Source organism: Lissotriton vulgaris, chromosome 2_1, assembly GCF_964263255.1.
Source record: "Lissotriton vulgaris chromosome 2_1, aLisVul1.2, whole genome shotgun sequence".
Taxonomy (NCBI): Eukaryota; Metazoa; Chordata; class Amphibia; order Caudata; family Salamandridae; genus Lissotriton; species Lissotriton vulgaris.
Window position 1 is genome coordinate 540,458,972 of NC_141687.1, and position 14,341 is coordinate 540,473,312.

Here is a 14,341-nt window from a genome sequence, read left to right on the forward strand (position 1 = left end):
AGAGGAAGGGCCGGGCAGAGGTGGACATGATAGAGGCGGAATTGGCGATTATGGAGGGGGAAATAGTGAGGATTGCCACTCCCGAGTGGTCGCACCGTTTGAATCTCTTCAGAGATGAATACAGAAACATAGCTAGAGAGAGGGCTAAAGTGCAGCATGCAGACACCCAGAGCAGGGTCTATGAGCATGGCGACAAAGCAGGGAAACTGATCGCGTGGCTGGAGAAAGGGGAGTGGGGGTCAAGGTTGGTACCGGGGTTGCAGGTAGGAGGCTCAGGTAGAGTGACAGATCCACAAATTATTGTTGATGAGTTCTCAGCTTATTATAAGTCGGTGTATACGTCTGCAGGCACCTATTCAGAGGCATATAATGCTGCTATGGTTCAGGATATTCCAATGCCCGCCCTGTCAGGAGAGGATAGGAAATACCTAGATTCCCCCCTTACGAACGATGAGGTGGCGCAGGCTATTAGGGGAGTTCACTCTGGGAAGGCCTCGGCCCGAACGAAATCCCCATAGAGCTGTATAAGCTCAACGCGAACAGGTTAGCGCCGTTTCTTCGGGCCATGTTTGTTGAGAGTAAGGAAAAGGGCCAGCTCCCGTACGATCAACGAGTCACAAATATTATTTTTATTCACAAAGATGTCAAGCCCAGGACGTCGTGCTCGTCTTACCAGTCAATCTCGCTACTAAACGCTGAACCTAAGGTCCTGGCAAAACTGCTAGCGACCAGGCTGGTCAAGGTTATTATCACTCTGATCCATCCAGATCAGTCTGGTTTTATGCCGCGCCGAAATACAGCCCTTAACTTACGGAGGCTGTACGGGATTCTGAGAGATGCACCGCATGTACACGAACCGGCGGTTCTGTTGTCACTGAATGCGACTATGGCCTTTGATAAGGTCGAGTGGCCCTATTTATTTGCAGTTTTTAGGAAGATGGGTATCGGCTTCGAGTTTATAGGTTGGGTCCGTCTCTTGTATACGGGTCCTCTGGCCAGGGTTGTGGTTAATAACCACAAATCCGCTAACTTCTCTCTGGACAGGAGCACACGTCAGGGGTGTCCCTGTCCCCTCTATTATTTGCACTGGCGCTTGAGCCACTGGCGGCGTGGGTCCATTGGGACCAATCGATTAGAGGACTACGTTGGACGCCAGAGTGCGAAGATAAGATCTCGCTGTACTCAGATGACATTCTGCTGTATCTCACTACCCCCAGGGAATCACTGATTAGTTTTCTTGATGTCCTGGCCCTATTCGGAAGGTACTCTGGTTTCGCCAACAATTGGGCGAAGTCAGTGCTTTTCTTCCTAAGCGGAGACCCCACAGCCATTCTGAGTTCCTGCCCGGTATGAGTTGAGCCGGTGGGATTTCGGTACCTGGGTATATATGTGACTATGGACCCGAAATTGAGATATAATAATAATCTGGGGCCGCCTCTGTCCAGATTCTGCCGGGATGTGATGTGTTGGAAGTCGCTGCCGCTCTCCCTGCTGGGTCGAGCGGTGCTGTTTAAAATGATGGCCCTTTCCCGCTTCCTATATGCGCTCCAAAACACAATGGATCCGGTACCCGCCACATATTTCACAGAAATAGAGTCCCTCCAATGACAACTTCTCTGGGTGGGCAGCCCCCTTATAGCTTTCTCCAAGCTTACTCTACCCTGGTACGACAAAGGGATCGGCTTGCCGGATCTCGTGAAATATTACTGGGCCTCCCAGCTGGCGGCGATAAACCACACTGTCTACGGGTCTCCTCCAGACCCCGGATATGCGATGGATCACGGTCAGATGCCACGGGGGACTTTACTAGGGCACTATATGCTAGGAGCGGCCGATTTCCCTTTGTCAGGCTGGCGGCGCATGCGGTCCACGTGTGGCATGCCGCTACTCGATTCCTAAATTGGGAGGGGAGGCTTACGCTGGCGACCCTGTTGTGGAATTCAGAGAAACTGGGCAGTTTGTGGAAATTGAAGGGCTTTGACAAATGGGATCTCATCGGGATCTCACAGGTTAAGGATATCTGGGGGAAAGACGGGATCCTTACATTCGAAGCCCTGCAGAGAAAATACCAGCTGCAGGAGAGTGAGCGTTACCGATACCTCCAGGTCAGACACGCCCTATTTACAAATATTCCCGGGGGTGCCGTACTACGAGAGGCCTCCCCGTTGGAAGACCGGGTCTTGGATGGCTATATCCCAGGAAAAACCAATCTCACTTATATACAGAAAACTGATCAACCATATGGGAGATCTGTTGGCGACTCTTAGGGAGCAATGGGGGGACCGATGGCCTAGTACTGGATGATGAGGAATGGAGAGAGGCAGTCGCCTCCCCGAAAGTAGTGGCCATCCAAATGAGACTCAGACTGGTGCAACTGAAGATTCTCCATCGGTTTTACACCACAGGACCTCGGCTAGTGCGGATGGGGCTGGCGGAGAATGGGGAGAGTCGGAGGAGTTGTGGAGAGATAGGGACGTTCATGCACATCTTGTGGCATTGCATAGAAAAACAGGACTACTGGGTCAAAATCCACTATAAGATACGAAAAGTGATGGGGGTGGAGTAATTGTTGGAGACCCGTCGATGTGTTCTGAATGTCTGGGAACCTACAGACCTGACCTCATATGGGAAACAATGGGTGACCCTGGCGTGCATGATTGCCAAGCGTAACATTGCTCAGCTGTGGGGTGCCAGTCAGGCGCCCCAGATTGGGAAGTGGATGGAGGATCTAGACTGGTGCATGTTCAGGGAGGGGTCAGTATATGTTGCCAGGAGGTGCCCCCGGAAGTGGGCGAAGGTCTGGGGTGCTTGGAATAGCCACAGGGGGGATATATGTACTCCTCCAGATATTAGAGTGGCGTCAGCAGAGCTGGATTCCCCGTGATCCCGTAATGTTATTCTAAAGTATTATTCTGACACATGGTACTGTATATTTGACCGCTGTGAAAACAAAGCTTGTCAGCTGATGCTTTTATTTTGCTAATGTTTCATAAAAGATTTTTTTTTTAAATAGACACAGTTGTGATACCAGAAGTGACTCAATTTACCTTCATCTGTAATTGGGCATACTAACATGACTACAATTCTAGTTCTTCATCCCTTTTTCTGTTTAGTTTGGTTGTTGCTATGCTTCAAACCTAATCTTTTTTCAAGAAGCTGCAGAGTGTGGTTACCAAGTTTCTATGAACTTCCAAGAGTGTATGCAGAGTGAACAAATGCTTTAGGCTGTCTAGAGGTGAATTAGGTCTGAACATACATACCCAATTGTTTATTTCTAGTATGAAACGGACATGGCGAAAGTATAGTTCAAGCAATGAATTTGAACCTGTAACTCAACATGACAATTTTGATAGCATTTAAGAACCAGACTCTGAGGTGTCGTACTTTCTAAGACATTTAACTGGTGAAACTCAAGAACCCCAAAGAGCAGCTTTACCTATGGAGGGACAGTGCTTGTATATTTAATGTATAGCAAATGTAAATGAACACTTTTTTATGACAGTTGCCTTGATTCCAAAAGACTACAGGAATGACAGTAAGATGTTAGTGTGAGAAGTTGGCCCGATATGCAACGTTCGCTATTCTAGCGACCGCTATGTATCGTTCCAACGACCCTTATGGTGTTTGGTTGTAAGTCAACCTATAGACCAGCTATCCTAGTAGCGTGGATACGAGCAGTCTAAGGCTAAAGACTCGAGAGGGCGCGTTAAGCCAGCTGTTTACCACACATGTACCCCTTGAACACCCAGTGAAAGGACACCACACAAGTGTTATGAAAATAAACAGTATATTTATTAAGAATCACAACAGCCCTGTACTCTTTATGAGGACAGGGTACTAAGCACAACCAAATCTCTTTAGCAAATACTTCAAGTGCACGTTTAAAGACAAGTGTCCGAGGACACGGAAAGGTTAAGGCAAGTCGGAAGCGAGGGACTCGGGACCCTAGAGTAAGGAGGCTATGCAGGCACCGAAATGCCGAGTTACCTAGCCACGAGGGCTGCGGCTGCAAGTCTTACAGGCGTCGGGGTCTTCGCTGACGAGCCAGGAGCCGGAAGAAAAGGAGTTGCTGGCCGGCGACCAGTGGTGTATAGTTCGTAGAGATTGATGAAACCTGAAAGCAGAGGGGACCAAGTTCGTACTACTAGCCAGTAGTCAGAGGGTACCAGGAAGGCACCGGTTGGCCGTCACCTCGACCAGGTGAGTGGGCGACGCTCGGCTCTGCAGTCTCACGGACCAGGAGGCGTTGTCGGCGACCACGGTGGAGGTGCGAGCTGTCCCACGACGGATGTCGCTGTCGGCGTCTTGGGTGGACCAGGAGGGTCCGGGGTGCTTCTCGGAAAGATGGAAGCAAGGGCCAGTCTGGAGCAACCAGACCGGCAGTGTTGATTCTTGGTCGTCGTCACGGAAGGGCACAAGCCAGCGGCAAGTGACCAGACAACGTGCTGAGCAGCGAGCAGAAGGGCCCCACGCAGATCGTGGAGATGCTGGGAGACTGCACTTCGGTGCTGGAGCGGCTCAGGGTCGGGGCTTCTCGGACCCCAGAGCACTCACCAGAGAGTTACCTCGATGGTCGTGCTGGTTTTAAGAGCGTGCAGGTTCTGATGATGGCCGGTCCCTCGAGGTCTCGTCGCACCCACAGATCACAGCTGAGCTGATGACGTGGGTAGAGGTCAGAGGTGCCAGGGAAGCCGGTTCTCGTCGAGCTGGGCCGTCGGATTCCTTGAGGAAGGACTTACAGCAAACCGCAGAGTTCTTAGATGGTGCCCGCTGATGCAGGGTGACTACTCCTTAGCCACAAGGGAGAAATCTTAAGAAGAGTCTTGAAGTCCTTTCGTAGAAAGTATTCTTGATTCAAAGATGATCTAATTTGGAAGGGTCCCCGCTCCGGCCTTTATCCTAAAGAAAGGGGTGGGTACATGACTAGGTCCTGCCCTAAGGGTGGGACCAGGAAGGGGGGTAGTTACACCCCTCTCCCCTGCCGGACTTTCCCCAGGCCAGGGCTGTCGCCCCTGGAACTGGTTCTAACCGGCAGATGCGTAGTGAGCACCGGGGTGCCACTCCGCAGTCACCTTCTCGCAAAAGCCCTACCTACCCAGAATACACAAACCCTGTCTGGGACGGTGCGAACACCGCCCTTGACAGGAAACCCTTTGTCCAAGTGCTCCTCGCTGGAAGGACTCCCAGCAGCAGGAGGTCAGACTTGTGTCTGTGGTGGCAGCATCCATTTTGTGGAGCTGAGGCCTTCGTTAACTTTAACCGGGGTTCACAGTTACGTACATGTCGTGTCCCTCTAGAAGGGCGGAATGCTAACCTCGTCGCCAGAGGTGGTGAGAGGGCAGCATCCCGATTCGTATGACACCTTACTCGACATGTCTTGATAACGCGACACCGGAGTTACCGATGTGGTACGCGTTATCATGGAACAGCCATTGGGTCTCGATTCCGCAAGCTGCAACCGGGCTCGGCTCGGGCCAGAGCTTAGTTCACGCGAGCCCATGCACTCTGCCTTCAGGATTGTCAAGGCCTGCCATAGGAGTGACTGATAGGAACTCGGGTGTCCATTGGAGGGTTAGATATAGGGCTACTATATCTACAGCAAAGGGTGATTACACGACTTTGCCCCAGCTGTCATGCAGCCAGTTGTGTCAAATTTAGGAGGCCAGCCAGGGGTGGCATAATACATGCTGCAGCCCCTGACGGCCCTGGGTACACCTACGCCCTGGGTTACAGGGTCTGATAAGGTGGCCCAGTACCAATTGGTAAATGCACCTAGGGTACATCTCGTAATTTATAAAGAGAACAGTCAGGCTGTGGGTCTGATTGGCAGGCCCACAGCCAGAGGAAGTCGTAAACCAGTGAAACAAAAGCAAAAAATCTGGGTGATCATAGGATTGCAGACCCTACTCTCCTACATGACCCCCCCCCAAACGTCGGAACAACTAACTAACCTTGACCAGGTAAGTCTTCTTGTTCTAAGTGGAAATATCTGGAGAGCCCATCGGCATTGCCATGATCAGTACCAGGTCTATGTTCCACTGTGAAGTCCATCCCCTGTAGGGAAATGGACCACCTAAGCAGTTTGGGGTTTTCACCCTTCATCTGATTTAGCCACAAGAGGGGCTTATGGTCGGTCTGAATCTTGAAGTGAGTGCCAAACAAGTATGGCCTCAGCTTCTTCAGGGCCCAAACCACAGCAAAGGCCTCCCTCTCAATAGCTGACCAATTCTTCTCTCTAGGGGTCAGCCGTCTGCTTATAAAAGCAATGGGCTGGTCTTGACCATCAAAATTCAGTTGAGAAAGAACAGCTCCCACACCCAACTCAGAAGCATCTGTTTGGACAATGAATGGTTTGGAGTAGTCCGGACTCTTGAGGATAGGCGCCGTGCACATGGCCTGCTTTAGGTCATCGAATGCTTTTTGACAGCTCGCTGTCCACTGAACCTTTTTTGGCATTTTCTTACTTGTCAGTTCATTTAATGGTGTCACGATGGACCCATAGTTCCTGACAAACTTCCTGTAGTATCCAGTCAGGCCCAAGAAAGCTCGAACCTGAGTCTGGGTGGTTGGAGGAGCCCAGTCCCTGATTGACTGTATCTTGCTCTCCAGTGGCTGAACCTGACCTCCACCTACAAGGTGGCCCAGGTATACAACCTGTGTCTGCCCTATCTGGCACTTGGTGGCCTTGATAGTGAGACCTGCTGCTTGCAGTGCCTCTAACGTCTTCCGCAGGTGGACCAGGTGATCCTCCCAGGTGGAGCTAAAGACAGCAATATCGTCAAGATACGCCGCACAGAAGTCATCCAGCCCAGTAAGGACATGATTCACCAACCGTTGGAAGGTGGCAGGTGCATTTTTCAGACCAAAGGGCATCACCACGAACTGATAATGCCCACCAGGGGTTGAAAATGCTGTCTTAGGCTTGGCGTCCTCAGCTAACCTGATTTGCCAATACCCAGCTGTCAGGTCAAACGTGCTTAAGTAGTTGGCCGAAGCCAGCCTATCAATAAGCTCGTCTGCCCTTGGTATTGGGTGGGCGTCAGTCTTAGTGACTGCATTGAGACTCCTGTAGTCTACGCAGAACCTCATCTCTCTCTTACCACCCTGGGTGTGAGGTTTCGGCACTAGAACTACGGGACTAGCCCAAGGGCTATCCGAGGGTTCAATGACTCCCAGCTCCAACATTTTCTGCACTTCACTTTTGATGCAGTCTCTGACGTGATCAGGCTGCCTGTAGATTTTACTCTTTACGGGCAGGCTGTCACCAGTGTCGACTTCATGGGTGCACCAATCGGTCTGACTGGGTGTCAGAGAAAACAGATGTCGGAACGACTGAAGAACCTGTTTACAGTCGCTCTGCTGATGGTCGGAGAGGCTGCCGCAAAAGACAACACCATCTACCGAGCCATCGTCAGGATTCTGAGAGAGCAGGTCGGGGAGAGGGTCACTCTCCTCCTCCTGTCCCTCATCTATGGCCATGAGCAAACTCATGTCCTTCCTGTCGACATATGCTTTTAGCCTGTTGACATGAAGCACCCTGTGGGGGCTCCGGGGAGTTCCCAGGTCGACCAGGTAGGTGACCTCTCCCTTTTTCTCCAGGATGGTGTGGGGCCCGGACCATTTGTCCTTGAGTGCTGCTGGGGCCACTGGCTCCAACACCCACACCTTCTGTCCGGGCTGGTAAACAGTCAAGACAGCCTTTTGGTCATGCCAAGCTTTTTGGAGTTCTTGGCTGGCCTTAAGGTTTTCGGATGCCTTCTCCATGTATTCAGCCATCCGCGAGCGGAGGCCGAGCACATAGTCCACTATGTTGGCTGCAGGCTTTTTGAGAGGTCTCTCCCATCCTTCCTTCACCAAACACAGGGGTCCTCTTACAGGATGCCCGTACAAAAGTTCAAAAGGGCTGTAGCCAACCCCCTTCTGTGGGACTTCTCTGTAGGCGAACAAGAGGCAGGGGATCAGGACGTCCCATCTACGCCGAAGCTTTTCCGGTAGTCCATGAATCATCCCTTTTAGGGTCCTGTTGAATCTCTCAACAAGCCCATTGCATTGTGGATGATAGGGTGTAGTGAACTTGTAGTTGACACCACATTCCTTCCACATAGCAGTTAAGTAGCTCGACATAAAGTTTGCACCTCTGTCGGAGACGACCTCCTTAGGGAAGCCCACTCTGGAGAATACTCCAACTAGGGCTCTTGCCACAACAGGGGCTGTAGTGGTCCTAAGGGGAATAGCTTCAGGATACCTGGTGGCATGATCCACTACCACCAGTATAAACTTGTGCCCTGATGCTGTCGGTGGTTCCATGGGACCGACGATGTCGATCCCCACCCGTTCAAAGGGCACCCCCACCACAGGCATTGGTATAAGGGGGGCCTTTGTCGTGCCACCTGACTTACCACTGGCTTGGCAAGTGACACAGGAGCGGCAAAACTCCTTGGTATCTTCGTTCATGTGAGGCCAGTGAAAGTGCGAGACAAGCCTGTCCCACGTTTTCGTCTGGCCTAAGTGACCTGCTAAGGGAATCTCGTGGGCCAAGGTAAGTAGGAAACCACGCTGAGACAAGGGGACGACCAGCCTCCTGGTCATGCCAGGCTTGGGGTCTCTTGCCTCAGTGTACAGGAGTCCATCTTCCCAGTATACCTTGTGGGTACCTGTGGCGTTCCCAGCAGCCTCAGCAGCAGCCTGCTGTCTGAGGGGTTCAAGAGAAGGGCAGTCTAATTGGTCCTTCCCCAGATCTTCCCTTGAGGGTCCCCCTGAGCCCAAGAATTCAACTTGATCAAGTTCGAACTCTCTCGGCTCAGTTTCCCTCAATTCCTGTAGGTCAGCCTCCTCTGAGACTTGATCCTCGACCTGGGGCAAGGGGGAAGGCGCAGCCTTAACCCTACTGCTCTTTTTCTTGGGAGGTGTCTGGTCCGTTGTTCCAGGATCCAGCACCTGTTCAGTGGGGCATTTCCTGACCTGTGACCTAGTCACAGCGAACACATGTGCTGGCAAACCTAACATTTCCATGTGAGTCCGGTGCTCCACTTCTGACCATTGTGACGACTCCAAATCATTGCCCAACAAACAATCCACTGGGAGGTCTGGACTAACTACAACCTTCTTTTGGCCAGTTACCCCTCCCCAGGAGAAAGCTACAATTGCCATACTGTGATTGGTAGTGACATTGCTTGCATTGGTCACCAGGAATTCTGTACCTGGCATGATCTGTCCAGGGTCCACAAAGTTAGGCGTCACCATGGTGACGCTGGCACAAGTGTCCCTATAGGCCTGAGCCATCTTTCCATTTATGAAAGGCGTCTGTCTGTATTTGCCCAAAGTATTGGGGCTTACGTCAGGGGACACGTCTACGTCCCCTGTACTGACAAGGACAGCCTGAGTGAGTGTGCCAACTAAGTTGTCACGCCCCTCAGAACCCAGGGTTAACCCTACTAAACCCTTGGGAGGCGCACTACCACTGCTGACTGTACTAGGGGGCACAGGTGCCTTAGGGGCTGCAGTGGCAGGAGTCTGCCCTCCTCCTTTCTTGGTGCACTCACTAAACCAGTGAGACTTACTTTTACAGTACTGGCACCATCGTTTGGATTGGCCTTCTTTCTTCTTTTGGGGAGCCTGACCCCCACCCTCTTTGGGTTGTTGGGGACCTGTCGAAGACTTCTGGTCATTTTGTTCCCCCTTAGAATCTTTACCCTTCTGGTCTGCTTTCTTCTGACCACCTTGATTCTGGCCCTGGTTCTGTTTAACTCTCGTACGAACCCATTTGTCTGCCTTCTGCCCCAATTCTTGAGGAGAGGTCAGATCCGAGTCGACAAGATGCTGATGCAACAACTGGTTCTGACAATTGTTTAAAATTCGTTCTCTCATCATCAAATTATACAATCCTTTGTAATCAGTAACCTTACTGCCCAGCAACCAGCCCTCAAAAGCCTTAGTGGCACAATCGACAAAATCAGACCAATCTTGAGACTGCGTTTTCTGGGTATCCCTGAACAGCACCCTGTACTGCTCAGTGGTTAGGCCGAACCCTTCAACGAGTGTATTCTTCAAGACTTGGTAATTGTTGGCGTCCTCTACCCTTGTGGTGAGGAGCTTGTCTCTTCCTTTACCTTCAAAGGAGAGCCACAAGATAGCTGCCCACTGACTCTGGGGAACGCCTTGCACAGTGCAGGCCCTCTCCAAAGCAGTAATCCATTTGTGGATGTCGTCCCCTTGTTTAAAGGGGGGCACTATCTTCCCAAGGTGTTTCGTATCGAAACTCTTTTCCCTATTACTAGGTACATTGCTGCCACCAGTGGGGACTGCCCCACTTAACTGTTGCTCTCTAGCGAAAGCAAGCTTTTCCTTGGCCAGGGCAAGTTCTTCCCTTTCGATCCGCAGATTAGCTGCCCTTTCCTTCGCTTCGTACACTCTCCTCTGAGGGGACGTCATCCCTCTTTGAGAAGAGTTGTGAGAGCCGTTGGTATGAAGGGATCTGCCAGAGCCTCTTGATAGAGATCTGGCTCGTCCATTCCCCATGTTAAGCTGACCTGATAGTGGCCCCAGGGGTCCCCCAGTACCGCTATCATGTTTGCTTAAGTTGGACCTGCTTAGTCTGACGACTTCTACCTGTCCCTTATCTGCCTCGTCCCCAGAGAGATCCTCATCCTCATCCTCCTCCACATCCTCGTTCTCGGTTGCGAGATGAATGAGGTCAGGATCGTCTCGGGTTCCCTCGAGGGGAGGCATGTCTCCTTCTGGATTAGAAGAGCTACGAAGTTTCTCAGCTCTCCTGGCATCATAAGTCTCCAAGAGACCAATCAGAAAGGACGTTGTGGGGTTAGACCCCTGCTGAATCTTCCGGGAGTGACACAATCGTCTTAACTCCTTGAAGCTCAGCACAGTATATCCTGAAGGGATGACCTGTGGAGGGTCAACTGACACAAGGGGAGACTCAGAGTTTCCTCCTTGGCCCGACATACTGTTTCTAGTGTGGTGTAAGTGATGCACCTACCTACACTATGTGTTTTCCTACTTTTCCCTTGCTAAGAGTTGTAGCCAAGGTGTGCTAAGCCTTGAGGAGCTACAACAGCTGGTTCAGTAGAACTCAGAGTATTCTAAGCTTTTAGTTATATGTACTAACAGTACTTGTGCGATCTTTCAACAAGATATTCTTAGGATACGTGTGGTAAAACAACAGCAAGCTCAAATCCCAACCCGCTGCTCACCAATGTGAGAAGTTGGCCCGATATGCAACGTTCGCTATTCTAGCGACCGCTATGTATCGTTCCAACGACCCTTATGGTGTTTGGTTGTAAGTCAACCTATAGACCAGCTATCCTAGTAGCGTGGATACGAGCAGTCTAAGGCTAAAGACTCGAGAGGGCGCGTTAAGCCAGCTGTTTACCACACATGTACCCCTTGAACACCCAGTGAAAGGACACCACACAAGTGTTATGAAAATAAACAGTATATTTATTAAGAATCACAACAGCCCTGTACTCTTTATGAGGACAGGGTACTAAGCACAACCAAATCTCTTTAGCAAATACTTCAAGTGCACGTTTAAAGACAAGTGTCCGAGGACACGGAAAGGTTAAGGCAAGTCGGAAGCGAGGGACTCGGGACCCTAGAGTAAGGAGGCTATGCAGGCACCGAAATGCCGAGTTACCTAGCCACGAGGGCTGCGGCTGCAAGTCTTACAGGCGTCGGGGTCTTCGCTGACGAGCCAGGAGCCGGAAGAAAAGGAGTTGCTGGCCGGCGACCAGTGGTGTATAGTTCGTAGAGATTGATGAAACCTGAAAGCAGAGGGGACCAAGTTCGTACTACTAGCCAGTAGTCAGAGGGTACCAGGAAGGCACCGGTTGGCCGTCACCTCGACCAGGTGAGTGGGCGACGCTCGGCTCTGCAGTCTCACGGACCAGGAGGCGTTGTCGGCGACCACGGTGGAGGTGCGAGCTGTCCCACGACGGATGTCGCTGTCGGCGTCTTGGGTGGACCAGGAGGGTCCGGGGTGCTTCTCGGAAAGATGGAAGCAAGGGCCAGTCTGGAGCAACCAGACCGGCAGTGTTGATTCTTGGTCGTCGTCACGGAAGGGCACAAGCCAGCGGCAAGTGACCAGACAACGTGCTGAGCAGCGAGCAGAAGGGCCCCACGCAGATCGTGGAGATGCTGGGAGACTGCACTTCGGTGCTGGAGCGGCTCAGGGTCGGGGCTTCTCGGACCCCAGAGCACTCACCAGAGAGTTACCTCGATGGTCGTGCTGGTTTTAAGAGCGTGCAGGTTCTGATGATGGCCGGTCCCTCGAGGTCTCGTCGCACCCACAGATCACAGCTGAGCTGATGACGTGGGTAGAGGTCAGAGGTGCCAGGGAAGCCGGTTCTCGTCGAGCTGGGCCGTCGGATTCCTTGAGGAAGGACTTACAGCAAACCGCAGAGTTCTTAGATGGTGCCCGCTGATGCAGGGTGACTACTCCTTAGCCACAAGGGAGAAATCTTAAGAAGAGTCTTGAAGTCCTTTCGTAGAAAGTATTCTTGATTCAAAGATGATCTAATTTGGAAGGGTCCCCGCTCCGGCCTTTATCCTAAAGAAAGGGGTGGGTACATGACTAGGTCCTGCCCTAAGGGTGGGACCAGGAAGGGGGGTAGTTACACCCCTCTCCCCTGCCGGACTTTCCCCAGGCCAGGGCTGTCGCCCCTGGAACTGGTTCTAACCGGCAGATGCGTAGTGAGCACCGGGGTGCCACTCCGCAGTCACCTTCTCGCAAAAGCCCTACCTACCCAGAATACACAAACCCTGTCTGGGACGGTGCGAACACCGCCCTTGACAGGAAACCCTTTGTCCAAGTGCTCCTCGCTGGAAGGACTCCCAGCAGCAGGAGGTCAGACTTGTGTCTGTGGTGGCAGCATCCATTTTGTGGAGCTGAGGCCTTCGTTAACTTTAACCGGGGTTCACAGTTACGTACATGTCGTGTCCCTCTAGAAGGGCGGAATGCTAACCTCGTCGCCAGAGGTGGTGAGAGGGCAGCATCCCGATTCGTATGACACCTTACTCGACATGTCTTGATAACGCGACACCGGAGTTACCGATGTGGTACGCGTTATCATGGAACAGCCATTGGGTCTCGATTCCGCAAGCTGCAACCGGGCTCGGCTCGGGCCAGAGCTTAGTTCACGCGAGCCCATGCACTCTGCCTTCAGGATTATCAAGGCCTGCCATAGGAGTGACTGATAGGAACTCGGGTGTCCATTGGAGGGTTAGATATAGGGCTACTATATCTACAGCAAAGGGTGATTACACGACTTTGCCCCAGCTGTCATGCAGCCAGTTGTGTCAAATTTAGGAGGCCAGCCAGGGGTGGCATAATACATGCTGCAGCCCCTGACGGCCCTGGGTACACCTACGCCCTGGGTTACAGGGTCTGATAAGGTGGCCCAGTACCAATTGGTAAATGCACCTAGGGTACATCTCGTAATTTATAAAGAGAACAGTCAGGCTGTGGGTCTGATTGGCAGGCCCACAGCCAGAGGAAGTCGTAAACCAGTGAAACAAAAGCAAAAAATCTGGGTGATCATAGGATTGCAGACCCTACTCTCCTACAGTTAGGATGACCAAAGCAATTTCACTGCAGGAGACTTACTATAACTTTATTATGTCAGAATTTGTGAGGCTTCAGAGCACCATATTCTACTATCAAACAGCATTTACTCAAGTATGTGAAGCTTCCCTCTATCTTAATTCTTCTTGAACAAGAACATCAATATCTGAGTCTAGTGTTCCAGAAAGAGTCCTGCAAACTTTATTTGACTGAAGTGTATATTGCTTTTGAACGATCTGGTCAATGATCTCAAAACTACAGCAATTATGTGGATAAGAGAAGGTAAGTGAATCATTAACCACTGACATTGTAAATATGCATCAACTTATAACTACATGCAGGTTATACTCAATGACAGCTGTCATGCACCTGTAGTGGTGCAGGGAAACCACTGTGGGCCTGATTCACTTTTGTGTAAGCTTACGTTAGATTTGGTATTCACAAACACAGAGTTAACAGTAAGTTTACGACTGTGGAGACTCTGCACATAAAAAGATAGGTATATCCTACCTTTTTATGTGCAGAGTTCTCCACCCGACTGCAAAGTTTCCGGAGGTGCAAACTTAGTATTAATTCCTTGTTTGGGAGTATCAAGACAAACATAAATTTACACAAAAGTGTACGTTTACCTTTGTGAATTAGGCCCGGTGTGTTCTCAGTGTGGTCCTCGTAAAAAGATACCTCACAAGATAGCATTATTCCTACATATGCACATTTTGGATATCTGTGAAAATGAGGTGGACCTGTCTCAGCGCCTTATAATTA